Below are 27,079 nucleotides of genomic sequence, written 5' to 3'. Positions count from 1 at the left end.
TCAAACTCCTAAATTAAAACTCTAACCCCAAACTCCCTGGGGAGGCAGATTTGAGGATTCCTCCTGTTTCCTCTTTTGGCAGCCCTACAATTAAACCTCTTTCTCTGCTGCAACCCAGTGTTTCGGCATACTAACTTGCTGCATGCATTGAACAATGGACCTATTACAGTTATAGCTGAACCATATCTATCTATCTATATCTATACATACACACACACACACACACACACACACACACACACACACACACACATACATATAGACAGAATTCTGACTCACAACCTGAAGCAACCAGCCGAAGTAGCCAATCTACTATCTAATGAGTCAATGATGTCAGACTATCTCGATTAACCAGTCCAGGAAGCCAACAATAACCAATATAACAACTGTCTCAATTCACAATAGCCAAGATATGGAATCACCCTAAGTGTTTGTCAGCAAGGATAAAATGAGGCTGGGCTAGGTGGCTCATGCCTGTAATCCCAGCACTTTGGGAGGCCAAGGTAGGCGGATCACTTGAGGTCATGAGTTTGAAACCAGCCTGGCCAGCACAGTGAAACTCTGTCTCTACTAAAAATAGAAAAATTGGCCAGGTGCAGTGGTTCATGCCTGTAATCCCAGCACTTTAGGAGGCTGAGGAGGGCTGATCAGAAGATCAGGAGATCAAGACCATCCTAGCTAACCCGGTGAAACCTCGTCTTTACTAAAAATACAAAAAATCAGCTGGGCATGATGGCACACACCTGTAGTCCCAGCTACTCGGGAGGCTGAGTCAGGAGTATCGCTTGAAACCAGGAGGTGGAGGTTGCAGTGAGCCAACACCACACCAATGCACTCCAGCCTGTGTGACAGAGTGAGACTATGTCTCAAAAAAAAAAAAAAAAAAAAAAAAGTGGAATATATATCATGGAAATTAGCCACAGAAAAAGAGTAAAATCCTGTCATTTGCAGCAACACGAATAAAACTGGAGAACATTAAGTGAAACAAGCCAGGCACGAAAGACAAATACTGCATGATCTCATTCATGTGGAATCTAAGATGTTGTTATTAAACTAGTAGAGAGTAGGTCCGGGCGTGGTGGCTCAAGCCTGTAATCCCAGCACTTTGGGAAGCCGAGGTGGGTGGATCGCAAGGTCAAGAGATCGAGACCATCCTGGTCAATATGGTGAAACTTCGTCTCTACTAAAAATACAAAAAAGTAGCTGGGCATGGTGGCACATGCCTGTAATCCGAGCTACTCAGGAGGCTGAGGCAGGAGAATTGCCTGAACCCGGAGGCGGAGGTAGCGGTGAGCCGAGATCGCGCCATTGCACTCCAGCCTGGGTAACAAGAGGGAAACTCCGTCTCCAAAAAAAAAAAAAAAAAAAAATCTAGTAGAGAGTAGAACAGAAGTTACCAAAGGATGGGGAAGTAGGGTATAGGAGGATGGCGAGAAATTTGTCAACAGGTACAAGGCTACAGTTAGATAGGTGGAATAAGTCCTGGTGTTCTATTTCATAGCAGAATGATTGGAGTTATCAATAATGTATATTTCACAATAGCAACAGAGAGAGATTTTGTTTTGTTTTGTTTTGTGAGACATAGTCTTGCTCTGTCACCCAGGCTGGAGTGCTATGGTGCCATCTTAGCTTACTGCAACCTCTGCCATGGTTTAAGCGAATCTGGTGCCTCAGGCTCCCTGAGTAGCTGTGATTACGGGCATGCACCCCCTCGCCCAGCTGATTTTTGTATTTTTAGTAGAGACAGGGCTATGCCATGTTGGCCAGGCTGGTTTTGAACTCCTGGACTCAAGCAATTCACTCATGAACTCTCCCAAAATGCTGGGATTACAGAGGTAAGCCACTGCGCCCAGCCAAAAAAAGAGGTTTTTAAATGTTCTCATCACAAAGAAACAGTAAATGTTTAAGGTGATTAATATGCTAACTATCCTGATTAGGTGATCACACAATTTAGACATGCATCAAAACATTTATCATTATGTATCAATCATAAATTAAAAATGAAAACAAAAAACCACTGGCCCAAAAGAACCATGACTTACTTAATACCCTACATTTTGATCCCACCCCCTCCAACTTGGGACCAACTTAAGAAAGCCAAATATGTATACCTAACCACACAGGATGGCCTGCTTCTAATCAGCCTGTCTCCAGCTGCCCTATGCCAGGAGCCTCCAATTAGGGCACACCTGAAACCCCCCTCCCCACCGCCACACTACTATAAAGCTTTCCCACTCCTCTGTCTGCTTTTGAGTCTCTGCCAAATACAAATGATAACAGCTGACTTTTTGCTCTGAACAGGTTTTGCTTGTTCTCATCTGGGTGCTCTTTATTTCCATATTAAAAATAGCTTTGATGCACTTTGGGAAGCAGAGGTAGGCAGATCACCTGAGGTCAGGAGTTCAAGATCATCTTGGCCAACATGGTGAAACCCTGTCTCTACCAAAAAATACAAAAATTAGTCAAATGTGGTCATGTACACCTGTAATCCCAGCTGCTCGAGAGAATTAGGCATGAGAATCACTTGAACCCAGGAAAAACTGTTTTTTGGTTTTTTTTGAGATAGGGTTTTTGCACTTGTTGCCCAGGCTGGAGTGCACTGGCGCAATCTTGGGTCACAGAAACCTCCACTTCCCGGGTTGAAGCAATTCAACTGCCACAGCCTTCCAAGTAGCTGGGTTACAGGCATACACCACCATGCCCGGCTGATTTTGTATTTTTAGTAGAGATGAGGTTTCTCCATGTTGGTCAGGTTAGTTTTCAACTCCTAACCTCAGGTGATCCGCCTGCCTCGACCTCCCAAAGTGTTGAGATTACAGGCATGAGCCACCACGTCTGGCCAAAATACATTATTTTTTAAAATAAAAAAGTGCTACACCTTTTCAATTTGCTTCAAATGACTGAAAAAAAAAAAAAAAAGGAAAAAATAAAAAAAATAAAAGGCCGGGCACGGTGGCTCAAGCCTGTAATCCCAGCACTTTGGGAGGCCGAGGCGGGTGGATCACAAGGTTGAGAGATCGAGACCAACCTGGTCAACATGGTGAAACCCCGTCTCTACTAAAAATACAAAAAATTAGCTGGGCATGGTGGCGCGTGCCTATAATCCCAGCTACTCAGGAGGCTGAGGCAGGAGAATTGCCTGAACCCAGGAGGCGGAGGTTGCGGTGAGCCGAGATCGCGCCATTGCACTCCAGCCTGGGTGACAAGAGCAAAACTCCGTCTCAAAAAAATAAAAAAAATAAAAATAAAAATAAAAAAGTGCTAACCATCAAACAAAAGATTAATACACTATTAAAATTGAGAAAAGAAAATAAATTTCTGCTGATCTGTAAATCATGAAGATATTCTCCTGTATTTTCTTTTTTTTGGAAACAAGGTCTCGCTTTGTCACCCACGTTGGAGTTCAATGGTGTGATTTTGGGTCACTGTAACCTCCACCTCCTGAGTTCAAGCGATTCTCCTGCCTCAGCCTCCCAAGTAGCTGGGATTACAGGTGCCCGCCACCATGCCAAGCTAATTTTTGTATTTTTTTTTTTAGTAGAGATTGGGTTTCACCATGTTGGTCAGACTGGTCTAGAACTCCTGACCTCAGATGCTCCACCTGCCTCGGCCTCCCAAAGCGCGGGGATTACAGGCATGAGCCACCACCAAAATAAAGAAGATGGCCTGGCCAATATTCTTTATTTTCTTGTAGAAGCATTTTTGTTTTACCTTTCCCATTTGGATTCCTGATCCATCTCCAATTAATTTTTTATGTGGTGTAAGTTTGGGATGAAGGTTTATTACTTTTTGCCTGTCAGTTCAGTTTAATAGGTTGAGTCAGAAAAAGCAGATCTATCTGAAAATGTCAAGTCTGGAACAATGGTAAAGGTTAAGATAAGGACTAAGGTCAGAGATAGAAGTGGATATTCTCCAAAAGAAGAGATAAGTATAGCAGTCAATAAAATCAAGGTAACAGAGAAAAGAAAGTAACAAAGACCCTAGACAAATATATATATCAAATAATCAACACAGAACTACACAGAATTGAAAACTAATCAGAGAAATAGGAAGAAAAATTATTTCTAAGCAGTTTTCACTGAAATCAAGGGAAAATAAAAGTTTCAAGATAAAAGATATGGTCTAACAGTGTAACATTAGTTTAACATTCTCCAGAAGTGAAGGAAAGAACTGAGAAAAAGGCTACTGGACTTGGCATTATGATGCAAATGACCTCTGAAGGCATGGTTTCTTAGATTGGTAGTAAGAAATGGATTTAGCTACTTCTGAGAAGGTATTTAAAAAGCTCAAACTGTTCGATTGAAAGGATTTTTCTTATCATTTGAACCAGCAATCCCATTACTGGGTATATCCCCAAAGGAACAGAAATCATTCTATTACAAAAACACAGGCACACATGTTGACTGCGGCACTATTTACAATAGCAAAGACAGGGTGAGACCCTGCTGCCTAGCCCTAAGCCCCCACTTAAAAAAAAAATACTAGGCCGGGCACAGTGGCTCACACCTATAATCCCAGCACTTTGGGAAGCCAAGGTGTTGGCGCACGCCTGTAGTCCCGGCTACTCAGGAGGCTGAGGCAAGAGGATCGCTTGAACCCAGAAGGCAGAGGTTGCAGTGAGCTGAGATGGTGCCACTGCACTCTGGCCTGGGTGACAGAGAATCCATTTCAACAAAAAAGAAAACTAAACTACACTAAAAGAAAAAAAGAATCCCATGCAAAGTCAGCTGAGAAAATAGGTTATATGATTTTGAAAAGGTGATCAGAGGCCTGCTGGTACTTTCAGCGGCGTCTAGTCACTGAAAGAGGCAAATGGTGATCCTGTACCAATATTTCAATATTCAGGCTTAGGAAACTAAAACTTTTTTTTTTTTCGGTGTACCCTCGGCAGATTTTTTGACTAAAACATTTTTAAAATTTACTCGTGGTCTTAATGAAGTAAAGGAAACTAATTTTATTAATTCAATCAAGGTTGTGGGGACAATACAAGTTAAAAGAGACTGTTTATATACCATAATTTTTTTTTTTGAAACAGGGTTTCACACTATTGCCCAGGCTGGAGTGTTGTGGCGCAATCATAGCTCACTGTAACCCCAAACTCCTGGCCTCAAGCAATCCATCCACCTAAGACCCTTGAGTAGTTGGGACCATAAGCTCACACCCTCATACCCAGCCAACTAAAAAAAATTGGGTGGGGGCAGGGGGGCGTGCGCAGTGGCTCACGCCTGTAATCCCAGAACTTTGGGAGGCCAAGGCAAGCAGATCACGAGGTCAGGAGTTCAAGACCAGCCAGCCCAACATGGTGAAACCCCACCTCTCCTAAAAAATACAAAAATTAGCCAAGCATGGTGGCAAGCACCTGTAATCTCAGCTATTCAGGAGGCTGAGGCAGGAGAATCACTTGAACCTGGAAGGTGGAGGTTGCAGTGAGCCGAGATCCCATCATTGCACTCTAGCCAAGTGACAGAGCAAGACTTCATCACCAAAAAAAAAAAAAAAATCTTTTTTAGAGACTGGGATCTTGCTCTGTTACCAGCTCTTAAACTGCTGGCCTCAAGTGATCCTCCCATGCCCATCTCCCAAAGCACTGGGGTTACAGTTGTGAGCCACTGTGCTGGGCCCATGATTCCAATTTTTGAGAATGTAGAGAGAAAGGAATGTTATCTTTCCTAAAAGGAGACTGTTTTGGGAAGTAAAATAGTACCTGGTATTACCCCACACTATAAACTTTACACACCCTTCTCTACCACAGGAGCAAGTAGCTTGGTGGTTCTACTGCCAAAAGGCTAGAGAGCCACCTGACCTGACGAGGTATATGTTTGACTTTCTTTTCTTCTGACTTTGCAGACTACTTACTGCCACAATTCTTGTTATGGCCAAAAGGACTGTCTATATTAAGGGTGGAGACTCCTTGACAGTATAGGTTTTAGGTCCACACATCAGCTGCTAGTAGACTAAGCCAAAAAAAAAGGTTTTAGGTTGCCACTTACTTCAAATCAACGCCGCTTTACCTTTGAGCATTCTAGTCTCTCATTTACTTTGCAACTTTTCTGCAAGTTCTTCAAATTTCTCGCCTCTTTCCTGCTAATATACTGAATATGTAAGTTCATGTGAGCTGCTTACTATCTTGTTAAAAATATTTTCTGTCCTAAGGATATAACCCAATTACTGTGTATAATTTCAGATTCTCACAAAAAAATTTATGTAGTTCCCACTCACGTATAATTGATTAAATTTATGTCACTGTTTCTAAAATGGCTTAATTAGGGGAAAAAATGTTATACTCTATAATGTTCCCACAAATATTGCTATCCCTTTAAACTTCATCTATACTTATTGTCCCGTGACTTGATACTCATAAGTTTTCTTGTCTTAGAAGTAATCTCATTTAATTAAGATCTTTCCTCATGACAAGATAGTTGCCTAATAACAAAAACTATTTATTGGCTTTTAAACTGCAATTTCAATTTTGCAACATCTCTGCACATCACTTTTGCAAACAGAAATTCCTAACAAATAACACTTTGAGGTTCCCAAGTGTAAAAGACTAAATGCTTTTTGTTTTTGTTTTGAGACAAGGTCTTGCTCTGTTTGTTGTCCAGGCTGGAGTGCCCTGGTGCCATCGTAGCTCACTGCAAGCCTTGACCTCCTGGGCCAAGTGATCATCCTATCTTAGCCTCTCGAGTAGCTGAGACCACAGGTATGTGTCACTACACCCGAACAATTTTTCAATTTTTTGCAGAGACCTGGGAGGCGGGTTGGGTGTCTCTGTTTGTTCCCCAGGCTGGTCTCCAACTCCTGGCCTCAAAGGATCCTCTCACCTCAGCCTTCCAAAGTGCTGGGATTATACTTGTGAGCCATGGCACCAAGCCCAGCCTAAATCTTTTTGAACAATTACTGAAAAAACAAATAATCCCATTGTTAGATAATGCCTATAATCACCAACTCCCGAATGCTGGACTGAAGATTCTATCACATTACTTACTTTAAGTGCAAAAGATAATCAACAAATGGAAATGAAGATTTAACTGGATAAGCAGGTTCTCTGCATCTTTTGTACTGAAATTCTAATTTTCTTTCTTTCTTTTTTTTTTTTCTGAGACGGAGTTTCGCTCTTGTTACCCAGGCTGGAGTGCAATGGCGCGATCTCGGCTCACCGCAACCTCCGCCCCCTGGGTTCAGGCAATTCTCCTGCCTCAGCCTCCTGAGTAGCTGGGATTACAGGCACGCGCCACCATGCCCAGCTAACTTTTGTATTTTTAGTAGAGACGGGGTTTCACCATGTTGACCAGGATGGTCTCGATCTCTTGACCTCGTGATCCGCCCGCCTCAGCCTCCCAAAGTGCTGGGATTACAGGCTCTTTTTTTTTTTTTTTTTGAGACGGAGTTTCACTCTTGTTACCCAGACTGGAGTGCAATGGCGCAATCTCAACTCACCGCAACCTCCACCTCCTGGGTTCAGGCAATTCTCCTGCCTCAGCCTCCTGAGTAGCTGGGATTACAGGCACGCGCCACTATGCCCAGCTAATTTTTTGTATTTTTAGTAGAGACGGGGTTTCACCATGTTGACCAGGATGGTCTCGATCTATTGACCTCGTGATCCACCCGCCTCGGCCTCCCAAAGTGCTGGGATTACAGGCTTGAGCCACTGCGCCTGGCCAAAATTCTAATTTTAAACGAAGAAATAGACAAGGTGGTAGTTGAAACCTATAATCCCAGCACTCTGGAAGCCCAAGGTGGTCAGATTGCCTGAGCCCAGGAGTTTGAAACTACAGTGAGCTATGATTGCACCACTGCACTCCAACTTGGGCAACAGAGTGAGACCCTGTCATTCATTCATTTGTACATACATGCATATAGCGTTCTACTTAAATAGGCAGGAAAAAAAACATATTTATCTCAACTATCTTCCTAATCCTCAATTAAAAGCACATAAATAAAAAAGCTATCAATAAAGCCCAAAGACAGAAAAGGAAATAACAAATCAAAGATGTCAACAAAATACTGGGAAATAAAAAGTGAAGAGGCTGGGCACAGTGACTAACAGATGTAATCCCAAGGCTTTGGGAGGCCAAGGAGGGATGGTCTCTTGAGCCCAGGAGTTTTTGAGACCTGCCTGGACACCACAGGGAGACTCTGTCTCTACAAAAAATTAAAAAAAAAAAATTAGCCAGGGGTGGTGGCATGTACCTGTGGTCCCAGCTACTTGGGAGGCCAAGGCAGAAGGACCACTTGAGCCCAGGGATTCAGGACCAGCCAGGGAACATAGTGACACCTTGTTCTGCAAAAAAGTAAGTAGCTGGGTGTGGTGGCATGTGCCTGTATTACCAGCTATGAGGGAGGCGGAGGTGGGCAGATTGCTTGGGCATGGAAGGTCAAGGCTGCAGTGAGCTGTAATTGAACCACTCCACTGCATTCCAGCATGGGTGACAGAGTGAGACCCTGTCTCAATTAAAAAAAAAAAAAAAAAAAAAAAAAGAAGCCTCCAATTTCTTGCCAGGGTCAAGCATAAGCCTGCCTATCAGCTTTCTGGATATAAAAAGCAGAATGAGAAATCATGTTAATTTATTTTTGCCATATTTGTCTCTATTTGGCCTTTGTAACTGGTGCACTCACCACAAAACACACAAGTGGTGTTTGGTATTTCTGAATCTGAAGCCTTCTCTGAACCTTAGCTACCTAGAGCCTCCAGTTTGGAACCATTACTGGGTTCTTGGTTCGAATCAGTTCACTTCCTGCTCTAACTTCATTTCACTTCTAGGCTGTTGCTTCTTCTACATTGTTAAACCAGTTAAAACCCTTCCTCTACATTTTCTTCTCCCAAAAATGTACAGAAGCTCGCTCTCTTTTTCTACTTTTCCCATTCTGTTCTTGCATGTTTATATCCATTTTATTCTTTTACTATAATTTTACATGGCCTAAAAAGAAGTGGGGCCTGAAGGCACATACCTGTAGTCGCAGCTACTCAGGAGGTGGAGGCAGAAGAATCACTCGAGTCCAAGATGCTGTAGAGAAATATAATCATGCCTGTGAATACAGAGCATAGGCAACAGAGGGAGAATACATTTCTTTGAAAAATTTGTACTGTATGCAATTCTGTCTGTTACTTAGTATCTCTGGGATGACAAAGCCCTAGGAGATCAAAAATAAACAAACAAAACAGAATAAATATATGGTCACTCTGTCATGTTTAACCACAAATTTGTAATCACAGTAAAAAATTCCTGATATTAGGCCGGGCGCGGTGGCTCAAGCCTGTAATCCCAGCACTTTGGGAGGCCGAGGCGGGTGGATCACAAGGTCAAGAGATCGAGACCATCCTGGTCAACATGGTGAAACCCCGTCTCTACTAAAAATACAAAAATTAGTAGGGCATGGTGGTGCGTGCCCAGCTACTCAGGAGGCTGAGGCAGGAGAATTGCCTGAACCCAGGAGGCGGAGGTTGCGGTGAGCCGAGATCGCGCCATTGCACTGCAGCCTGGGTAACAAGAGCGAAAACTCCGTCTCAAAAAAAAAAAAAAATTCCTGATACTATGGAGCTTATATTTAACAAGGGGGAAACCGACAATAAAAATAATTAAAATATGTTTGAAAGTTATAAATGCGTATTAAGATTAAGCAGGGCCAGGCACAGTGGCTCACACCTATAATCCCAGCACTTTGGAAGGCCAAGGCAGGTGGATCACCTGAGGTCAGGGACTTCAAAACCAGCTTGGCCAACATGGTGAAACCCCATCTCTGCTAAAAATACAAAAATTAGCTGGGTGTGGTGGCGCATGCCCGTAGTCCCAACTACTCGGGAGACTGAGGCAGGAGAATTGCTTGAACCCGGGAGGCAAAGGTTGCAGTGAGCTGAGATCGTGCCATTGCACTCCAGCCTGGCGCCTGGTGACAGAGCGAGACTCTGTCTCAGAGAAAAAAAAAAAAAAAACACACACACACACAATAAAAATATTCTGACACACAGCTGAACTAGAAAAACTGAAAAAATGAAAAACTGGGATATCCCAGATAAAAGAGTACAGTCAAAGCCACAGATGTAAGGGCAATCTGATGCCAGAGAACCAAGGCCTATGGGGGAAAAGGGTTAGGTCCTTTTGACAAACACATGAGAGTACAAGAACAGGGTTGAGATTTATGATCTTAACCTTATAGGCAGGTAAAGGCCCTGAACCCTAGATAAAGCCCCAGAGCCAAGTGCTCCTTTCCTGGATCACAGATGCTCAAAGAATCCTGAAGAAGCCACAAAGAGGTTTGCCATCTATCACAGCAAGGTTGAGAGATGGGCAACTTGTTCTCAAAATATTAAAAGCACAAGGAAAAGAAGCACCTAAATGTAAGATCCAAAATCAAACTACCTATGTGCATGATAAGGAAATGAAAACCCAAGATATTAACCTAAAAATTAGTCTTCAAACACTGAAATCCCAAGAAACGGGTAGAAGCAAGGCTGGATAGCCTTGGGAGAAGCTGTCACAGTCCTGAATCAACAACCTGCTGCCAGTATACACTCATAACTCTTCCCCTCAACTTTTAGGTAGACAAATTCATCATTTTATAAACTACAGACTTCATGTAAAAAAAAATATCAACTACTAAAAATAATAAGCAAACATGGCTGGGCACAGTGGCTCACATTTATAATCCCACCACTTTGGGAGGCGCGGATGGCTCATGAGGTCAAGAGATTGAGACCATCCTAGCCAACAAGATAAAACCTCGTCTCTACTAAAAATACAAAAAAATTAGCTGGGTATAGTGGCATGTGCCTATAGTCCCAGCTACTCAGGAGGCTGAGGCAGGCGAATTGCTTGAACCCGGGAGGTGGAGGTTGCAGTGAGCCAAGACAGCACCACTGCTCTCCAGCCTGGCGACAGAGCAAAACTCCATCTCAAAAAAAAAAAAAAAAAAAAAAGCCGGGCGCGGTGGCTCAAGCCTGTAATCCCAGCACTTTGGGAGGCCGAGGCGGGTGGATCACGAGGTCGATAGATCGAGACCATCCTGGTCAACATGGTGAAACCCCGTCTCTACTAAAGATACAAAAAATTAGCTGGGCATGGTGGCACGTGCCTGTAATCCCAGCTACTCAGGAGGCTGAGACAGGAGAATTGCCTGAACCCAGGAGGCGGAGGTTGCGGTGAGCCGAGATCGCGCCATTGCACTCCAGCCTGGGTAACAAGAGCGAAACTCCATCTCAAAAAAAAAAAAAAAAAAGCAAATATTAGAAGCTACATATGTGGCCGGGCGCGGTGGCTCAAGCCTGTAATCCCAGCACTTTGGGAGGCCGAGGCGGGTGGATCACAAGGTCGAGAGATCGAGACCATCCTGGTCAACATGGTGAAACCCCGTCTCTACTAAAAATACAAAAAAATTAGCTGGGCCTGGTGGCGCGTGCCTGTAATCCCAGCTACTCAGGAGGCTGAGGCAGGAGAATTGCCTGAGCCCAGGAGGCGGAAGTTGCAGTGAGCCGAGATCGCGCCATTGCACTCCAGCCTGGGTAACAAGAGCGAAACTCCGTCTCGAAAAAAAAAAGAAGCTACATATGTGAGACAGACTAGGCAAACTAAGAAGAAATCTCCTCATTTTTGAACTTTTTTTTTTTTTTTTTCGAGACAGAGTTTTGCTCTTGTTACCCAGGCTGGAGTGCAATGGCGCCATCTCGGCTCACTGCAACCTCCGCCTCCTGGGTTCAGGCAATTCTCCTGCCTCTGCCTCCTGAGTAGCTGGGATTACAGGCACGCGCCACCATGCCCAGCTAATTTTTTGTATTTTTAGTAGAGACGGGGTTTCACCATGTTGACCAGGATGGTCTCGATCTCTTGACCTCATGATCCACCCGCCTCGGCCTCCCAAAGTGCTGGGATTACAGGCTTGAGCCATTGCGCCCGGCCTTGAACTTCTTAAACCAGTAAAAAAAGAGAAGGGGTCAGGCACAGTGGCTCACTGCCTCTAATTCCCAGCACTTTGAGAAGCCAAGGTCTGCAGATCACTTGAGCCCAAGAGTTCAAGGCCAGCTTGGGCAACATTGTGAAACCCCATCCCTACAAAAAATTAAAAGAAAAAAAAAACAAGCCAGGTATGGTGGCACATGTCTGTGGCCCTAGCTACTTGGGAGGCTGAAGTGGGCGGGGGTTCACTTGAACTTTAAAGATCAAAGCCGCAGTAAGCCCTGATTGTACCACTGACTTCCAACCTGGGCAATAGAGCGAAACCCTGTCTCAGAAAAAAAGAAAAAAAGGAGAAGGAAACTTAAGGCAGCCAAAGTAATACTAGAGTTCAAATCATCAGGTCACAGTGTGAGCATGAAAAAATTAGGCTTACAATGATCTGAGTATAAGGTAGCAAGGAAAAGAAGTTTTGAAGGCTGGGTGTGGTGGCTCACGCCTGTAATCCAAGCACTTTGGAGGCCAAGGCGGGCGGATCACCTGAGGTTGGGAGTTTAAGACCAGCCCAACCAACATGGTGAAACCCCGTCTTTAAAAATAAAAAATAGGGGCCGGGCGCGGTGGCTCAAGCCTGTAATCCCAGCACTTTGGGAGGCCGAGGCGGGTGGATCACGAGGTCGAGAGATCGAGACCATCCTGGTCAACATGGTGAAACCCCGTCTCTACTAAAAATACAAAAAATTAGCCGGGCATGGTGGCACGTGCCTGTAATCCCAGCTACTCAGGAGGCTGAGGCAGGAGAATTGCCTGAACCCAGGAGGCGGAGGTTGCGGTGAGCCGAGATCGCGCCATTGCACTCTAGCCTGGGTAACAAGAGCGAAACTCCGTCTCAAAAAAAATAAAAAAATAAAAAAAATAAAAAAATAAATAGGCCGGGTATGGTGGCTCAAGCCTGTAATCCCAGCACTTTGGGAGGCCGAGGCGGGTGGATCACGAGGTCAAGAGATCAAGACCATCCTGGTCAACATGGTGAAACCCCGTCTCTACTAAAAATACAAAAAATTAGCTGGGCATGGTGGCACGTGCCTGTAATCCCAGCTACTCAGGAGGCTGAGGCAGGAGAATTGCCTGAGCCCAGGAGGCGGAGGTTGCGGTGAGCCGAGATCGCACCATTGCACTCCAGCCTGGGTATCAAGGGCGAAACGCTGTCTCTAAATAAACAAATAAATAAATAAGAAGTTTTGAGAAACCACAATGAGGGGTACTGGGAATAGAGAGTAAGTGGCAAGAGGGGATATAGACCTGGCTTTTGAATTGCAGAGGCAGGGCTGATTTAGAACACTGAGAAGGTAGTAGGTTGATTTCTTTTTTTAAAGATCACATTAAGCCGGGCGCGGTGGCTCAAGCCTGTAATCCCAGCACTTTTGGAGGCCGAGGCAGGTGGATCACGAGGTCGAGAGATCGAGACCATCCTGGTCAACATGGTGAAACCCCGTCTCTACTAAAAACACAAAAAAGTAGCTGGGCATGGTGGCGCTTGCCTGTAATCCCAGCTAGTCAGGAGGCTGAGGCAGGAGAATTGCTTGAACCCAGGAGGCGGAGGCTGCGGTGAGCCAAGATCGCGCCATTGCACTCCAGCCTGGGTAACAAGAGCGAAACTCCGTCTCAAAAAAAAAAAAAAAAGAAATCCTAGTTGAATAATAATCCATTTTTGTTTAGTGATAGCACATTGTGTTTGCTGATTTATCAGTTGATAGCCATTTGACTTGTCTCTACTTTTTGGTTGGTATGAATAATATTGCTAACAACATCCACATGTAAGTTTTTACATTAACATATGTTTTCAATCCCCTTGAGTATATAACTAGATGTGAAATTCCTAAGTCATATGGTAATTCAACATTTAACTTTTTGAGGAACTGCCAAATTGTTTTCCAAAGCAGCTGTATCATTTTATATACAGCAGTAGGTTGAAATTTAAGATTAGTATATAAATTAAGGACAACCAGGCATGACGGCATATACCTGTATTCCTACCTACTCAGGAAGCTGAGACAAGAGGATCACATGAGGCCAGGAATTCAAGGCTAAAACATACTATGACAGCACCTGTGAACAGCCACTGCACTCCAGCCTAGGTTACACAGAGAGATTTTGCCTTTATAAATTTTTTGTCTAAAAAGGAGCAAAGATGACAGATACTATGTATGGGTCTTTCTCTTCCTTTTTCTCCAAATAACTGGCTCTTTTTCACAGTCCCACTTAGTGTTCTCCCATACTCTTTTTTTTTCAGACAGAGTTTCTCTCTTGTTGCCCAGGCTGGAGTACAGTGGCATGATCTCGGCTCACTGCAACTTCCGCCTCCTGGATTCAAGCAATTATCCTGCCTCGACCTCCCAAGTAGCTGGGATTACAGATATGCACCACCATGCTCGGCTAATTTTGTATTTTTTTTGGGGGGTGGGGGTAGACATGGGGGTTTCACCATGTTGGTCAGGCTGGTCTCAAACTCCTGACGTCAAGTGATCCATTGGCCTCCCAAAGTGCTGGGATTACAGGCATGCGCCACTGCACCCAGCCCCAGTCTCTTTTAAAATCTGTAATATACAACTCATATACATATGCTATCGCTGGACTACTTTAATTTCAATATTCTTTGCCCCTAGTGGACTGGGTGGTTCATTTCCTTAAATGCTTTGGCAAACATTAAAGTATTGATTTGGCTGAGCGCGGTGGCTCACGCCTATAATCCCAGCACTGATATCATCTGTGGATTTTTTTTTTTTTTTTTTTTTTTTTTTGAGACAGAGTTTTGCTCTTGTTACCCAGGCTGGAGTGCAATGGCGTGATCTCGGCTCACTGCAACCTCCGCCTCCTGGGTTCAAGCAATTCTCCTGCCTCAGCCTCCTGAGTAGCTGGGATTACAGGCACGTGCCACCATGCCCAGCTCACTTTTTGTATTTTTAGTAGAGACGGGGTTTCACCATGTTGACCAGGATGGTCTCGATCTCTCGACCTCATGATCCACCCGCCTCGGCCTCCCAAAGTGCTGGGATTACAGGCTTGAGCCACCGCGCCCGGCCCATCTGTGGATTTTTTAATGCATAAGCTTGTTTTAATTTTTATTTTAGCTTCAGAGGTATATGTGTAGGTTTATTATATAGATAGATTGCGTGTCACGAAAGTTTGGTTTATTATTTGGTTTGGTATACATTATTTTGTCGCCCAGGTAATAAGCATGCCACTTGATGTTTGTTTAATTAATTAATTAATTTATTTATTTATTTATTTTTTGAGACGGAGTTTCGCTCTTGTTACCCAGACTGGAGTGCAATGGCGCCATCTCGGCTCACCGCAACCTCCGCCTCCTGGGTTCAGGCAATTCTCCTGCCTCAGCCTCCCGAGTAGCTGGGATTACAGGCACGCGTCACCATGCCCAGCTAATTTTTTGTATTTTTAGTAGAGACGGGGTTTCACCATGTTGACCAGGATGGTCTCGATCTCTTGACCTCGTGATCCACCCGCCTCGGCCTCCCAAATTGCTGGGATTACAGGCTTGAGCCACCACGCCCGGCCCTTTTTTTTTTTTTTTTTTTTTGAGAGGAGCCTTGATGGTTGCCCAGGCTGGAGTGCAGTGGCACAATATCGGCTCACTGCAGCCTCCACCTACCAGGTTCGAGCAATTCTCCTGCCTCAGTCTCCCAAGTAGCTGGGACTACGGGTGCACACCACCATGCCTGGCTATTTTTTTGTATTTTAATAGAGACAGGGTTTTATGGTGTTGCCCAGGCCAGTTGCAAACCCCTGAGCTCAGGCAATCTGCCCACCTCTGCCTCCCAAAGTGCTGGGATTACAAGTGTGAGCCACTGTGCCCAGCTTACTCAATGTATTCTTTCAAGTTTTTTTTTTTTTTTTTTTTTTTTGAAACAGAGTCTCACTCCATTGCCAGGCTGGAGTGCAATAGTGTGATCTGGCCTCACCGCAACGTCCGCCTCCTAGGTTCAAGCGATTCTCCTGCCTCAGCCTCTCGAGTAGCTAAGATTACAGGTGTGTGCCACCACACTCAGCTAATTTTGTATTTTTAGTATAGACTGGGTTTCTCCATGTTAGTCAGGCTGGTCTCAAACTCCTGACCTCAGGTGATCTGCACGCCTTTGCCTCCCAAAGTGCTGGGATTACAGGCATGAGCCACCATGCCTGGCTAAAGTTTCTTTTTATATACAAAATGGTAAGTATTTTTATGTCTCTCAGAAAACAATTAAATGGGAGCTATAATTTGTAAGACTTCAAACTACTTTGTTTTCCAATGTTTGTATTGTGGTTAACACATAATGTAAAATTTACCATCTTTTTTTTTTCTTTTGAGACGAAGTCTCACTCTGTCGCCCAGGCTGGAGTGCAGTGGCACAATCTCGGCTCACTGCAACCTCCACCTCCAGGTCCAAGCAATTTTCCTGCCTCAGCCTCCCGAGTACTACTCCCAAGCCACCAGGCCCAACTAAGTTTTTGTATTTTTAGTGGAGACAGGGTTTCACCATGTTAGCCAGGATGGTCTTGATCTCCTGACCTTCTGATCCACCTGCCTCAGCCTCCCAAAGAGATGGAATTACAGGTGTGAGCCACCGCGCCTGGCAAAAATTTACCATCTTAACCTTTTTTTATTTTTATTTTTATTTTTTTTGAGATGGAGTTTCGCTCTTGTTGCCCAGTCTGAGTGCAATGGTGTGATCTTGGCTTACTGCAACCTCCGCCTCCAGGGTTCAAGTGATTCTCCTACCTAGGCCTCCCCAGTAGCTGGGATTACAGGCTTATCTCGAACTCCCAACCTCAGGTGATCCACCCGCCTCAGGCTTATCTTGAACTCCCAACCTCAGGCGATCCACCCACCTCAGCCTCCCAAAGTGCTGGGACTACAGGCCTGAGCTACCACACCCGGCCCCATCTTAACCATTTTTAAGTGAAGAGTTTAGTGGTATGTAAAGTTGTGTAATGATCACCACACCATCTCCAGATCTGTTTTCATTTTGTACAGCTGAAATTATGTAACCATTAAACAGTAACTCACATTCCATATTACTGCCAGCCCTGACAACCACCATTCTACTTTCTGTCTATAACTCTGAATACCCTAGGTACTTAAAATAACAGGAATCATACAGTATTTGCCTTCTTTGTGACTGGCTTATTTTCACTTAGCATAATTACTTTAATCATCCCTGCTTCAGTACATTGCAAATTTACTTCCTTTTTAATGCAGAGTAATATTTCATTATATGGACATACCACCCAATACAAAAATAGATGAATACAGTATAGTTAGTACACTAAGTTTTTTGTTTTGTTTTGCTCCGTAGCCCAGGCTAAAGTGCAGTGGCATGATGTTGGCTCACCACAATCTCCACCTCCAGGTTCAAGCAATCCATGTGCCTCAGCCTCCCAAGTAGCTCAGGACTATAGGTGCGTGCCACTACACCTGGCAAATATTTGTATTTTTAGTAGAGACGCGCTGGTCTCTAATGCAAGCCTCAAATAATCCAACCGCCTCAGCCTCCCAAATTGCTGGGATTACAGGTGTGAACCTCCACGCCCAGCCTATAAATTTTAGGTGACAGAGTGAGACTTTGTTTCAGAAAAAAAAAAAAAGTACCTACAAGAGTATTTACCACACATGATATACTCAGTAAAGCTGTTAATTACATCCCTTTACCTTTTACCTTTTACATATTTCTCTAAGGACCAAGGAACATTATATAAATTGATCACACTCTTGGCCCCACACAAAAAATTTCCAAGACAAAATTGCGCCCAATCCAATAAACTAGAAATAAACAATGCAAGGATAACCATGTGTAAATTAAGAAGTTTTTTTGAGGCCGGGCGCGGTGGCTCAAGCCTGTAATCCCAGCACTTTGGGAGGCCGGGGCGGGTGGATCACGAGGTCGAGAGATCGAGACCAACCTGGTCAACAGGGTGAAACCCCGTCTCTACTAAAAATACAAAAAAAAAAAAAATTAGCTGGGCATGGTGGTGCGTGCCTATAATCCCAGCTACTCAGGAGGCTGAGGCAGGAGAATTGCCTGAACCCAGGAGGCGGAGGTTGCGGTGAGCCGAGATCGCGCCATTGCACTCCAGCCTGGGTAACAAGAGCGAAACTCCGTCTCAAAAAAAAAAAAAAAAAAAAAAAAAAGAAGTTTTTTTGAGACAGGGTCTCACTCAGTCATTCAGGCTGGAGCACAGAGGTGCCATCCACTGAAGCCTCAACCTCCTGGGCTCAAGTGATCTCCCACCTCAGCCTCCCAGTAGCTGAGACCATAGGCATACCCCAATACCTCCAGCTATTTTTTCGTATTTTTAGTAGAGATGGGGTTTCACCACCTTGCCCAGGCTAATCTCGAACTCCTGAGCTCAACCAATCTGCCCACCTTGGCCTCCCAAAGTGTTGAAATTACAGGTGTGAGCCACTGTGCCTGGCTAATTAAAAGTTTTTAATAAGAAACATTAAATTAAAAACCGAAGGTATGGCTGGGCGAGGTGATTCACACCTGTAATCCCAGCACTTTGGGAGGCTGAAGCAGGCAGATCACCTGAGTTTGGGAGTTCGAGATCACCCTGGCCAACATGATGAAACCCCATCTCTATTAAAAATACAAAAATTAGCTGGACATGATGGTGTGTGCCTATAATCCCAGCTACTCGGGAGGCTGAGGCAGGAGAATCACTTGAACCTGGGAGGTGGAGGTTGCAATGAGCAGAGATTGCACCACTGTACTCCAACCTGGGTGACAAAGCGAGACTCTGCCTCAAAAAAAATGAAGAAAAAAAAACCCTGAAGTTACAAATTATATAGAAATTAACAAAATGGAAAATATTTGACAATAAAACTAACAAAATACAGCAAAAAGAGAATTCAGAGGAAAATTTATGGCCTTAATTGCATTTATAATAAATGCTTAAATAAATAGGATGAAACAAAGATAAAAGCCATACTTGAGGCCAGGCACAGTGGCTCACACTTGTAATTCCAGTACTTTGGGAGGCTGAGGTGGGAGGACTGCAGGAGCCTAGAGGAGTTTGAGACCAGCCTGGGAACAGAGCCAGATCTTGTCTCAAAAAACAAATAAAAAAAAAAAAGCCGCCGGGCGCGGTGGCGCAAGCCTGTAATCCCAGCACTTTGGGAGGCCGAGACAGGTGGATCACAAGGTCGAGAGATCGAGACCATCCTGGTCAACATGGTGAAACCCCCTCTCTACTAAAAATACAAAAAATTAGCTGGGCATGGTGGCGCGTGCCTATAATCCCAGCTACTCAGGAGGCTGAGGCAGGAGAATTGCCTGAACCCAGGGGGCGGAGGTTGCGGTGAGCCGAGATCGCGACATTGCACTCCAGCCTGGGTAACAAGAGCGAAACTCCGTCTAAAAAAAAAAAAAAAAAAAAAAAGCCATAGTTAACTAGGGACAATTTTAAAACCAATACCATGAATAAATAAGGCTAACATATGGTTTCTTGAAAATTCCAGGAGAAATAGAATAAAGGGGAAAAACATACTTAAATTTATATTTAAAACAGGGTGTTCGCCAGGCACTGTGGCTCACGCCTATAATCCAGCACTTTAGGAGGCTAAGGTGGGCAGATCACAAGATCAGGAATTCCAGACCAGCCTGACCAACAAGGTGAAACCTCATAAAAACACAAAAATTGGCTGGGTGTGGTAGCTGGCACCTGTAATCCCAGCTACTCAGGTGACTGAGGCAGAAGAATCGCTTGAACCTGGGAGGCGGAGAGTATAGTAAGCCGAGATTGAGCCACTGCACTCCAGCCTAGGAAAGAGAGTGAGACTCTGTCTCAAAACAGCAAAATAAAACAGGGTTATCATCTATATTTCAATAAGTAATTCTTTTTTTTTTTTTTTTTTTTTTGAGACGGAGTTTCACTCTTGTTACCCAGGCTGGAGTGCAATGGCACGATCTCGGCTCACCGCAACCTCCGCCTCCTGGGTTCAGGCAATTCTCCTGCCTCAGCCTCCTGACTAGCTGGGATTACAGGCACGTGCCACCATGCCCAGCTAATTTTTTGTATTTTTAGTAGAGATGGGGTTTCACCATGCTGACCAGGATGGTCTTGATCTCTCGACCTCGTGATCCACCCGCCTCGGCCTCCCAAAGTGCTGGGATTACAGGCTTGAGCCACCCCGCCCGGCCAGTAAGTAATTCTTAAGTCATCTTTCTCCAAATGATGTAATAGCTATGTGGTATACAAAAGGAATTGGGAGGTAGGGGAGAACTCCTAAAGATTAGAAAGAATTTGCCAGGGTGTGGTGGCTCACACCCATAATCCCAGTGTTCTGGAAGGCTGAGGGGAGGAGTTTGAGACCTGCCAGGCCAACATGGTGAAACCCCATTTCTACTAAAAATACAAAAATTAGCCAGGTGTGGTGGTGTGTGCCTGTAGTCCTAGCTACTCCAGAGGCTGAGGCAAGAGAATCACTTTAACCTGGGAGGTGGAGGTGCAGTGAAAGGAGATCCTACCACTGCACCCACCCTAGATAACAAAGTAAGACTCAGTCTCAAAGGAAAAAAAATAAAGAAAAAAAAATTAGAAAATAAATAAAAACAGGCTGGGCATGGTGGCTCACGCCTGTAATCCAAGCACTTTGGAGGCCAAGGCGGGTGGATCACCTGAGGTCCAAAGTTCAAGACCAGCCTGACCAACATGGTGAAACCCCGTCTTAAAAAAAAAAAAAAAGGAAGAAAGAACATTAAATGATGCTTAACCACTTCTTTTTTTTTTTTTTTGAGACGGAGTTTCGCTCTTGTTACCCAGGCTGGAGTGCAATGGCACGATCTCGGCTCACCGCAACCTCCGCCTCCTGGGTTCAGGCAATTCTCCTGCCTCAGCCTCCCGAGTAGCTGGGATTATAGGCACGCGCCACCATGCCCAGCTAATTTTTTTTTTGTATTTTTAGTAGAGACGGGGTTTCACCATGTTGACCAGGTTGGTCTCGATCTCTTGACCTTCTGATCTACCCGCCTCGGCCTCCCAAAGTGCTGGGATTACAGGCTTGAGCCACTGCGCCCGGACTCTTTTTTTTTTTAAGACAGAGTCTTGCTGTATCGCTACAACAATGGCGTAGTCTCGCCTCACGGCAACTTCCATCTCCTGGGTTCAAGCAATTCCCCTGCGTCATCCTCCTGAGTAGCTAGGACCACAGGCATGCACCACCATGCCTGGCTGGTTTTTTTTCTTTTCTTTTTTTTTTTTGAGACAGTCTCGCTCTGTCGCCAGGCGTCAGGCTGGAGTGAGTACAGTGGTGTGATCTCAGCTCACTGCAACCTCCGCCTCCTGGGTCCAAGCAATTTTCCTGCCTCAGCCACCAGAGTAGCTGGGACTACAGGTGCATGCCACCACACCTACCTCGTTTTTGTATTTTAGTAGAGACAGGGTTTCACCACATTGGCCAGAATGGTCTTGCTCTCCTGACTTTGTGATCCACATGCCTCGGCCTCCCAAAGTGCAGGGTTTACAGCCATGAGCCACCTCTTAACTATTTCTTTTTTTTTTTTTTTGAGACGGAGTTTCGCTCTTGTTACCCAGGCTGGAGTGCAATGGCGCGATCTCGGCTCACCGCAACCTCTGCCTCCTGGGTTCAAGCAATTCTCCTGCGTCAGTCTCCCGAGTAGCTGGGACTACAGGTGTGCGCCACCATGCCCAGCTAATTTTTGTATTTTTAGTAGAGACGGGGTTTCACCATGTTGACCAGAATGGTCTCGATCTCTTGACCTCGTGATCCACTCACCTCGGCCTCCCAAAGTGCTGGGATTACAGGCGTGAGCCACCGCGCCCGGCCTAACTATTTCTTTACTATTTCTTTCATATGTATAAATCAAAAGTGAAGGCAGTATTTTCCAAAACAGCCATACTAAGTTATTACTCTTTTTTTTTTTTTTTTTTTTTTTTTTTGAGACGGAGTTTCGCTCTTGTTACCCAGGCTGGAGTGCAATGGCGCGATCTCGGCTCACCGCAACCTCCGCCTCCTGGGTTCAGGCAATTCTCCTGCCTCAGCCTCCTGAGTAGCTGGGATTACAGGCACGCACCACCATGCCCAGCTATTTTTTTTGTATTTTTAGTAGAGACGGGGTTTCACTATGTTGACCAGGATGGTCTCGATCTCTTGACCTTGTGATCCACCCGCCTCAGCCTCCCAAAGTGCTGGGATTACAGGCTTGAGCCACCGCGCCCTTTTTTTTTTTTTAAGACAGAGTCTCACTCTGTCGCCCAGGCTGGAGTATAGTAGTGAAGAGGGAGACCCAGGCATCCCAGATCAACTTCCCTTTTCCTAAGACTATAAACTTCCCTTTTTCATTCCTAAGACCGCAAACTGAAACTCTTTTCATATGTAATTACTAAGACTGTAAACTGAAACCCTTTTCATATGTAATTCCTAGGACTGTAAACAGAGACCCTTTTCATATGTTAAGCTATAAACCTAAGATTCTTCCAGGTGTAACATCTAAAGTATAAGCCTATATAAAGAAGGAACCTTCCTTTGTTAGGCAAGCTTGGATATCAGGCTCCGGGCCGAATAAACTCCTTCCTCCAATATTCGGTGTCCGAGAGAGAGATCTGTTTCATGTGGTTCTGCTACAGTAGCAGGATGTTGGCTCACTGGAACCTCCGCCTCTTGGGTTCAAGTGATTCTCTTGCCTCAGCCTCCCCAGTAGCTGGGACAACAGGTGTGTGACACCACACCTGGCTAATTTTTTGTATTTTAGTAGAGACAATGTTTCGCCTTGCTAGCCAGGATGGTCTTGATTTCCTGACCTTGTGATCCGCCCACCTTTCAGCCTCCCTTACAGGCCTGAGCCACCAAGCCCAGCCAAATTATTACTTCTTTTCATTTTATTTTTCTGCTCCATGGGAGGTTTCTGTAAGCTATGACCTATGAATTCTTTTTTTTTTTTTTTTTTTTTTTTTTGAGATGGAGTTTCGCTCTTGTTACCCAGGCTGGAGTGCAATGGCGCGATCTCGGCTCACCGCAACCTCCGCCTCCTGGGCTCAGGCAATTCTCCTGCCTCAGCCTCCTGAGTAGCTGGGATTACAGGCACGTGCAACCATGCCCAGCTAATTTTTTGCACCTTTAGTAGAGACGGGGTTTCACCATGTTGACCAGGATGGTCTCGATCTCTCAACCTCGTGATCCACCGCGCCCGGCCTGACCTATGAATTCTTGATTTACCTTTTTATGGAGAAGACCCTACATTAAGTTCAGCCATGCATGTTAATTGCGAGGCCGGGCATGGCCACCCCACCCAGCCCATTGGGAGGATTGTTAACAAACTGGCCCACATTTACTCTTTAGTTAAAAGCAAGAAATCAGCCAGTCCCCTTGGCTCAAGCTTGTAATCCCAGCACTTTGGAAGGCCAAGAGGGGCAGATCACCTGAGGTGGGGAGACCAGCCTGACCAACATGGAGAAACATACAAAATTAGCTGGGCTTGGTGGCACATGCCTGTAATCCCAAGTACTTGGGAGGCTGAGGAAGAATAATCGCTTGGACCTGGGAGTCAGAGGTTGCAGTAAGCCAAGACTGCATCATTGCACTCCAGCCTGGGCCACAAGAGTGAAATTCTGTTTCATAAAAAAAAAAAAAAAAGCCGGGCGCGGTGGCTCAAGCCTGTAATCCCAGCACTTTGGGAGGCTGAGGCGGGTGGATCACGAGGTCAAGAGATCGAGACCAGCCTGGTCAACATGGTGAAACCCCGTCTCTACTAAAAAATACAAAAAATTAGCTGGGCATGGTGGCGTGTGCCTGTAATCCCAGCTACTCAGGAGGCTGAGGCAGGAGAATTGCCTGAACCCAGGAGGCGGAGGTTGCGGTGAGCCGAGATCATGCCATTGCACTCCAGCCTGGGTTAACAAGAGCGAAACTCCATCTCAAAAAAAAAAAAAAAAAAAAAAAGGGGGGGGCGCGCGCAAGAAATCTACCTTCCAAGGGCATAAAAATAATGTTCAAATTCCTTTGGGAATTTTAAAATGCTTTTAAAGATTTAAAAACCAAACTTTAGAAAGGATTGATTCCCCCTGGCAGCCTCATTTGCATTCTTCTTCTATTCTGTCACAGAATATTTTCAGATATTTCTGTGTGTGTATGTGTGTGTGTTTGAGACAGAGTTTTGCTCTTGTTGCCCAGGCTGGAGTGCAACGGCGCGATCTCGGCTCACCGCAACCTCTGCCTCCCAGGTTCAGCAATTCTCCCGCCTCAGCCTCCCAAGTAACTGGGATTACAGGCATCTGGCACCACATCCTGCTAATTTTTGTATTTTTAGTAAAGAGAGAGTTTCTCCATGTTGGTTGGTCAGGCTGGTCTCCAATTCCTGATCCCAGGTGATCTGCCCACCTCGGCCTCCCAAAGTGCTGAGATCACAGGCATGAACCACCGCACCTAGCCTATTTTCAGTTTTTAATTGGCCTCCACAATTTGATAGGAAGCCATCCTGGTCAACATAGTGAAACCCCGTCTCTACTAAAAATACAAAAAATTAGCTGGGCATGGTGGCGCATGCCTGTAATCCCAGCTACTCAGGAGGCTGAGGCAGGAGAATTGCCTGAACCCAGAAGGCGGAGGTTGCCGCGAGCCGAGACAGCGCCATTGCACTCCAGCCTGGGTAACAAGAGCAAAACTCCGTCTCAAAAAAAAAAAAAAAAAAAAGAATCTTCTGGACCTAAAGTTCAAATAAACTTCCTTCAAGATTAAGCTCCTGGGCCGAACTCCCGGGCCTATATATGTAATCCCAACACATTGCTGGAAGACTGAGTTGGGAGGATTCCCTGAGCCCAGGTATTTGAGGTTAAAGTTAGCTACGAAGGCCCAACTGCACTCCAACCTGACAGACAGAGCAATACCTTATCTCTAACAGTAATAATATTAATTGTAAGGTCTTTTAGGCTGACTGACAGTGCCATGGACACTATGTTAACCTCTGTGACCTGCACAGACACTCCAGACGAGTTCCTGGAAAATCTAACTTAACTGGAAGAAGAATAAATGATCAACCCCTGTGGTGCCTACTTAACTTTGAGACATTCTCTATTGTTCCTTATTCTAGCCCTAATTGATAAGGCCATTCAACTCTGTAATGGACCTTCCTTAACAACCTATGACCCCCTCCCAGCTTGCAAACCTACAACCCTCTCCCAGCTTGCAAAAAAACCCGCCCCAAACTGTTAACTTTCCACTGCCCACCCCAAACCTATAAAACCAACTCCTAGCCCACTGCCCTTTGCTGAGGCCCTTTTCAGCCTTAGCCCGCCTGTACCCAGCTGAATAAACAGCCATATTGCTCACACAAAGCCTGTTTAGGGGGTCTCTTGATTCAGCACACGAATTTTAACATTAATAAAAATTTTAAAAATCAAAATATTAAAAGACTTTTCCTGAGCTGAAAAATGGAGAGTTGAAAACAACAAAAACCTTCTAATTGAGCTGGAGCCACTACATCCACACATAAAAAGGATAAACACTCATAAAACAACACACAAAATCTGGAAGCTAACTTAGTGCAAAGGAAGAGTCCATTGTGTCTTATTATCCTACATCTCCCATTGAACGTGTCCAATAAATTCTGTGACCTTAGGAGATGAGTTTTAAACTAAATGTAATGAGAAAATAGGTAATTTCTCTCACTCTCTCTTTTTTTTTTTTTAGACTGAGTTTTGCTCTTGTCGCCCAGGCTGGCATGCAACAGCGCAATCTCGGCTCACTGCAACCTCCGCCTCCCGCGTTCAAGCAATTATTCTGCCTCAGCCTCCCAAGTAGCTGGGATTACAGGCGCCCACCACCACGCCCAGCCAAGTTTTGAATTTTTAGTAGAGACAGGGTTTCACCACGTTGGCCAAGCTGGTCTCGAACTCCTGACCTCCGGTGATCAACCCGTCTCGGCCTCCCTCTCTTTTTTCTTTTTGGCTGTGGGGTGGCCAGACAACGAAGAAATATTACAAGTGAAATGCTACGCTGAATTGACCAAGCTAACTGGGAACTCACTGGAAAAGTGAAAACTGAGGTGAATTAGTGATTAGCTCAAGAAGGTGCTTAGCCACTTACCCCTCTTTAATGAGAATGGATCGCTGGTTTCCACTGGTCGTTCCACTGCCAGTAAGAAGACAGTCGTGAACCTTGGGTCCCTTTTTTCACTAGTCAACAGTCACCCTCACCTACACGCGGAGTACATATTTGGCACTCAACAAATCTTGACTGAATGAAACCCTACCTCACTCATATAGGCACCTAAGCCAGGCGTTATGGCCCCCCCAAATTACCTCCAAAACGCCTGACGACCTAACCCAAAGAGCTGAAAAAGTAGACAGGAAAGCTCCGGGGTGGAGGGGATTCTCTCTCAAACAAGCAAGGCCATGGGGCCTAACACCAACCCAACTTCCCATAGAAAACTCAGGGGCCGAGGGGATTGAACCGCGGCTAATCCCCTTCCACTTCTACGAAGTAGCAGCCAACGGGCCGCAGATCCATAGCCTCCCATCCGGGGGCGCTGAGAGATCTTGGGGTATCTCCCCCTCAAAGTTAGTACCTGCGAAGCTGCGGCACAGAGAGTAGCTCCGGGATCTCATTACGGAGGCCGGGGCCTGGGGCCGGCCAGCCGCGCCACCTGGCTGAGGGTTTCGCGCTCCGCAGCTGCAGTGACGGCACAGGTCGCAGATAGACAACTACGGCTTCAGAAGGGTCCTGACTCGCAGGCCCCAGACGTTTTGCTCCTAGCACTCCGCGAGTTGTCGCACTCACGTCGACTGGCGCCCTTCAGGGCTTCCCTCTGTGGTTAAGCGGTCACTCCTGCCTTTAGCCCAGCAGCCGGTAGCTTCCCGGCGCCGCCATCGTTAGTGTTTGTTTTCATCCGCTTCAGAAAGGCCGAGGTGGGTGGAAGAGGGGTACGGCGGAAATCCAGATGCCTAACCTTAGTCGCACTTTCGGCACAGCATGGAAGCCCTATTTATTCTTTCAGTCCTCTAAATCTCCAGGAAAGTTGATTTCCTTCCCACGTAAGCTTTCTTGTCCAATCTTTCTAAGCTACGCAGGATAAATAAAGACGGAAAAGAGGTGTTTGAGGAGAGAGAGAGACCATTTGGGCCGCATGTGGAATGTGCGGAGACGAACCGCAGGTTGCGGCGGCGGCAACAGTGAGGACGCG

At 45.4% G+C, this 27,079-nt stretch overlaps 1 protein-coding gene across 15 annotated transcripts in view; it reads right to left on the bottom strand.

Moving 5' to 3' along the window:
• ATG13 (autophagy related 13) overlaps positions 1-26,990 on the bottom strand; it is a 62,925-nt gene extending 35,935 nt beyond the window's left edge. For 3 of the 15 annotated variants that reach the window (XM_010333994.2, XM_074401386.1, XM_039470397.2), the window contains exons 1-2: positions 26,465-26,914; positions 8,950-9,005 (exon numbers count right to left, since the gene is read on the bottom strand). The gene's annotated coding sequence lies outside the window, so the exon portion shown is untranslated. Of the gene's footprint in view, positions 1-5,990; positions 6,085-8,949; positions 9,006-25,983; positions 26,094-26,464 lie in introns of all 15 variants that reach the window. The other 12 variants (XM_074401383.1, XM_010333999.2, XM_010334000.2 and 9 more) reach the window with 12 other exon arrangements.
• Positions 26,991-27,079: the final 89 nt, after the last annotated feature.

The sequence above is a fragment of the Saimiri boliviensis genome, chromosome 6 (genome assembly GCF_048565385.1).
Source record: "Saimiri boliviensis isolate mSaiBol1 chromosome 6, mSaiBol1.pri, whole genome shotgun sequence".
NCBI classification, from domain to species: Eukaryota; Metazoa; Chordata; class Mammalia; order Primates; family Cebidae; genus Saimiri; species Saimiri boliviensis.
Note: the sequence above shows the minus strand (reverse complement) of the source record. Positions and strands in the feature narration are given on the sequence as shown.